This window comes from Phacochoerus africanus, chromosome 14 (genome assembly GCF_016906955.1).
Source record: "Phacochoerus africanus isolate WHEZ1 chromosome 14, ROS_Pafr_v1, whole genome shotgun sequence".
NCBI lineage: Eukaryota > Metazoa > Chordata > Mammalia > Artiodactyla > Suidae > Phacochoerus > Phacochoerus africanus.
In genome coordinates this window covers 35911688-35917687 of record NC_062557.1, presented here as the reverse complement: position 1 = coordinate 35917687, position 6000 = coordinate 35911688, and positions in this window count along the sequence as shown.

Below are 6000 nucleotides of genomic sequence, written 5' to 3'. Positions count from 1 at the left end.
TTACAAAACATCTGCCTTCATTGATGATTTGAGTAGTATGACAAACAAGACTAACTCAAAACTCAAAAGAATTCCCCTTATAAGCAGTCTTTCCAGAAGTTTTAGAGTCTTATGCTTGTATCACCATTACTTGGGAGATAAATAATCTTGCGCTTGTGGAATTCCCTGGCAGCTCAGTAGGTTAAGGACCTGGCACTGACGTTGCTGTGGCATGACTTCGATCCCTGGCCCCAGAACTTCAGCATGCTGTAGGTATGGCCAAAAAAAAGAATGTTTCGGAGTTCCCGTCGTGGCACAGTGGTTAACGAATCCGACTAGGAACCATGAGGTTGCGGGTTCGGTCCCTGCCCTTGCTCAGTGGGTTAACGATCCGGCGTTGCTGTGAGCTGTGGTGTAGGTTGCAGATGCGGCTCGGATCCCGCGTTGCTGTGGCTCTGGCGTAGGCCGGTGGCTACAGCTCCGATTCGACCCCTAGCCTGGGAACCTCCGTATGCCGCGGGAGCGGCCCAAGAAATAGCAGCAGCAACAACAACAACAACAAAGACAAAAAAAAAAAATGTTTCAAAATAGCTTGAACTCAGGCCACCAAAAACTTTGAATAGTGTGGTTTGTTTACCTCTAGGTATTTGTGTAGAATGGTGGAAAAGGGAATGAGGCACTTTCTCTCTCCCCCCCTTAAAACCTCTCAGGAGGCCTCAAGGTCTATAAAAGAAGTCTGAAGGGCTAGTTATGATCTACATTTAGAATGCAAGGCCTTTTGCCCATTCCTCTCTTACCATCTATCAGTTTGCACACAAGGAGTAGATAACAGTGGGAAGAAGTTTGGAGGTAGAAGTAGAAAACAAATTGGCAGTGCTGATAAGACAATGGCTAAACCAACATGGATTAATAAGGATAGTGACCAACCATCTACAAATTAAATCACTTTCATGCTTCATGGCTATCCAAATTGACAAAAGAAAATCAGAAAGCCTGTAACTTCTTTTCCCCGGTAAATTTTGCTAGGTTATAAGTACAAAGTTATTGTGTACTTAACTCTATTACCTACTTTGAGAACTGTTCCAAGTATTAAAAAACAGGCTTACTTGGCCTTAAATCACTTTGCTGACTTTGTAGTGAAGCTAACAGCTGTTATTTAGGTATTTAGGTATACAGCAGGGGATGGAATGAGAGAGACAACTTGGGATTCAAGTTGAATGTGAAAGATAGACATGTTGACTTCTTGATAAAAACACAAAAATAACGTCTTACTACATGGTTATTTAGCTCTATTACAGTACTTACTTACCCTATAGCCATACGGATAGCTTTGTTTCTTAATATGACTTAGTAACAAAGGAGATCTATAGTGGACAATAGGGTCTTTTTATCTCTTTTGTCTTTTAAACAAGCAAGCTGATGGCCAAGGATCGAAGCCATGCCACAGCGATGTCAGTGCCAGTTCACATGTGAATTTTTGGACAGAAATGTAACAGGAGCGCTATGTCATTAACTAAGGAAACTGCACAGGGCCCTGTGGGGCTCCTGGGCACACAAGCCTTTCTGTGTCCCCCATTTCTTATTTTTAGGGAATAAACTTCAGCCTCCATGACCTTCCCTGGGTTCCAAAGGGCAGGTTCAAACAGTTGCTAATCAGAGAAGGAGATTATGCAAAGACCAGGGAGGAAGCAGTCGAGAAACAGTGCAGCTTTGGGGCAGGGTCCTGGTCCCTTCTCAAGGAATGTAGATAACAATATATTTGAGTTCTTCTGCAGAACTAAAACCCCCAAGTGGAAGATGTTATTGAAGAATTCCTTCTTTTTTTTTTTGTCTTCATGCCTTTTCCAAGGCTACTCCCATGGCTTATGGAGGTTCCCAGGCTAGGGGTTGAATCGGAGCTGTAGCCACCGGCCTAGGTCAGAGCCACAGCAACATGGGATCCGAGCTGCATCTGCAACCTACACCACAGCTCATGGCAACGCTGGATCCTCAACCCACTGAGCGAGGCCAGGGATTGAACCCGCAACCTCATGGTTTCTAGTTGGATTCGTTAACCACTGCACCACGACGGGAACTCCAAGAATTCTTTATTTCTGAAAGAAGACCACCAGACCACTGAACACTAGCTTTGAAAACAATGCAAGCTTGCCTCTGCCCTGATCCTTATCTGTGGCCCTTATTTTTCACTCCCAGAACTACAAAACTCTTGCCTCCACTTTTGTACTTGGCACTGGCAGACAGAAGCCGAGTTCCAGCAACACTAACAATACTGATGAACTAGAGGCATTTCTCTACTTATATTCCTTCACGTCAAATACAGAGATTACCATTTATTCTATGAATTCAGATCGCACTCTCTGAGACTGTTTTATCAACATTAAGAGTCACTGCTATGTTTTATAAAAAGTCTGCTTTGAGAACTTTTCTGTAGAGAAACCATCTTGGCACATGTGTTAGAACTGCCTCATAAATGAGAAGTGGCTCATACAATAACACCCATCTTACAGTAGATATGTTGAGATAAGTGTTAAAAACAGATTGTGCACCATGTTATCTTGTGCATACACACCAAATAATCAAATGTAGTTGACAAATATGGCTGAAAAAAACTTTCTTTTGGTTTCTTTGGCCGCACCCTCAGCATGGCCCGGAACCAAACCAAACCTGAGCCTCTGCACTGACAACACTGGATTCTTAACCTGCTGAGTCACACAGGAACCCCATGGAAAAACTTTTGAATGATAGGGCAAGAAAGTCTTCCGGTATTTTTATGTGAATCTGGCTTTTACATAACTTTTCACACCAACTTTTTGTTTAAGCAGCCAATTCAATTCTACTATTTGACAGAACTTGGAAATCACAGGTGTTTAACATCTAATATATAAAATCAGCACTAAAACTTGTTATATATTTACTTCTCTGCAAAAAGTTTTACAACTGTCATTCTTCCCATACATAGTTTATTTTTTTAAAGCATATTAGGTGTTTAACTGGTATTCTTAGCATTTTATCTCTGTGTCTTTATCTATTTAAACAGTTTATTAAATATGAGAACCTGAACACATCTGGCATGTTAATGGAAAAAATTACTGAAACCATTTGTGCACCTGGTAGTTATTTCTTCCTATCTTAAGATAATAGTAATAAAAAAAAAATCACTTCTATTTTATGTTCATTCAAATTTGCATTTAATTTCTATTTACATTCATTCAATCTGAAATCAAATACTTAAATACAGTAAACTAAATACAAGATGAAAAGCAGAATAGGTGTTACCCTCAAAGCACTCCTAATAAGGCAGCTGAAGAATTTATTTACTCTGGTAGATGCAAAGCCAACTTGGAGTCAGGAAAAAAAAAGTTTTTAAAGAGCAAACACAGATGAACCCATCTTTCAAATGTTACTTCAAATAATCCACTGAGATAATAATACTTGTGCTATAGTGGTAAATTGAGAATTACACACCAAGGATTTTGTATCAATCAGCAACAGACAAATACTTTATGATTGATTTGTCCAGCCTGCTAATGTCTATCCCTATGAAAAAAGGTTTGGACATTGATGTTTTTATTAGAGAAATTAACCATTTTCAGAGCCTCAAGATCCATTCCTCATAAATTCAACATTTCTCACGAGAATAATCTTAGAGCTAGCCCTTAAAAGCTAGGAACCATATGAATAAGTAACCAAAATAATTAAGTCCTATATTAAATATAAAATCCAAGGCTTGGTATATTAATACTACTGAAGATGGAGCTTGTTTATAATTTATTTCTTAAAGAACGTTGAATTTATGGAGTATCATACATGCATTCTTCCCCCCAGTTATCTACTATCTCAAAAAATAGTATGGAAAAATCCGTCTTAAAGGATTCAAATTAGTTAAGATCATAAAGGGGAAAAAGAAATAACAATTTTCCTAAAAATCTGGTTCAAGTTCAATAATTAATACTTTACATTGTTAATCACAGCTGGTTTATAAATCCCAGTTTATTCTGTACGCTACAAACTGTATAAAATCAAAATTAGTAAACTTCAGTTCTCAGTGATTGTATTTTAATTAAAAAAACAGCATGTATAAAATAAAAAAATATCCTGTAATAGCTGATTTTAAAGAAAATAATCAAGTGATGAAAGAAAAACAATCTCTTTTATACACTTACCTGGAGAAATCATAAACAACTCTCTAAGAAACTCAAGACTAATATTATTGACATATACTTTTAAACTATGCTTGGGTTTTTACAAATAAATATAGGGTAAGCCATATTGCATAGGTGTGTGCTTTCTGTCTGTGACACTAAAGTGGCACTTGATATGTTTTCACAGTCATAGTAGGGAAATCCATTTATGAAACACAATTTCTCAATAAACTCGCCACAGTATAGGAAATTAATTTTACCTCATGTTAAGTTTGAAAAACTGTATTTGTGTGGATGGTAGGTGTACAATTAATGCTTTTTATGCAGAAAAGTTACAGTGTTTGTCACTATTGCTGGCAGTACTAATTATGAAAATGGTTTAACCATGGGGTGGTTATAGCCAGCCAATCACAGTGCAAATGTTGCTAGCAAATAGGACTGAGAAGGAATATTTTGGTGTAAAATGTCACTGGAATTTGGTCAGGCAGTCGACACTACAGTTAGTAAACACATTTGAAAACAATTATTATAGTAGTACAAGCCATCTACAGTCTGAAATGAAGCCTTTACATTTCACCACAGCATTTTGGGTTCTGTTTTTTTCAGACATCTTATACTGTCAGAACAAAAAAGACCTGTACTTTAAATACAATTTCTGCCCTTATCATTATTGTAGCTTCTACTTTACTAGCCACAGTTATGAAGTTATCAGTAGGCTGCTGCAATAAGGGAAGAGGGGCTCTAAGAGGGAGTGATTTAAAAAAAAAAAAAAAAAAAGGCTTTCTATCCAAAGATGAGGCTGTTACCAATTCTTTCATTTATTGCCACAAATGAAAAATATATATTTCCAATCATTTTTCATGGTTCTATTTTTGCTTACTGTCATAAGATTTCATCTTATCTCACTTGAACTGCCATTTAAATAAGCAAAGCTTTTCTCTTTTCGGACTGAATTCAAAATAGATAAAGAATTTTATGGCTTGGATCCTATGGCTCAAAAAGATTTGGAGAACATAGCAAGCAGCATCAATTTTAAAAAATCGTAGGGTTGCAAAATATTACAAATTGACTTCGCACACTCAGACTGAAGACATTATAAAAGACAAACAAAAAGAGGTGATAAGACTCAACTGCAACTGCATGATCATCAATTATACCAGTATGCACTGCAATCTATTTTTATAAAGCTCTGCAGATATTAAACCCTTTCACCAGCTAAAGTCATGGAAATGCTCTTTAAGGCAGGAAGTATTTAAGAAAGGTAAAGTTACCTTTATTTTTATTCTTTGTACCTGTAAATCATTTATGTAGACTTGGTTACAATTTCAAAAACATAGTATCTTGTTAACATGTTTCCTAAATAAAGCCACTAAGTTTTCTTATTCACTGTGGAAGACATTCATCAAAAGGCCATCAAATATTTTTACAATCAAAAAATGTAGCCCCAATATAGGAGAAAAAAATATTTTTTCCTTTTAAAACCACTGAGGGAAAAATGTAAGGAAGGCAGACAGCAAAAACAGTAAAAAAGAAGTAAAACTTAAAACCTTACCAATCTTCTGTAAAGAGATTAGACATAGAGAGTGAACCATAGCAACACCCTCTTCCCCTGGATCTCCCTCCTCTCTCCTCTCACTCTGCTGCCCTCAGTATGCATTTTATCCTGACTTCTGTCCTTCTTCAGCCATGGGCTGAACACACTTGATGTCTTGAACCAAATACTGGTATAAGATGGTGATATTTTTCCAGTGCAATGCAGGCCCAGGATAAAGATGAAATGTAGGACATACAACTTACGCCCATTCCAAGGCTTCCAGTTAAGCTTAGCACATAGCAGTACTGCAAGTAGAAATGATTAAATAGATTTTTTTTCTAGTAT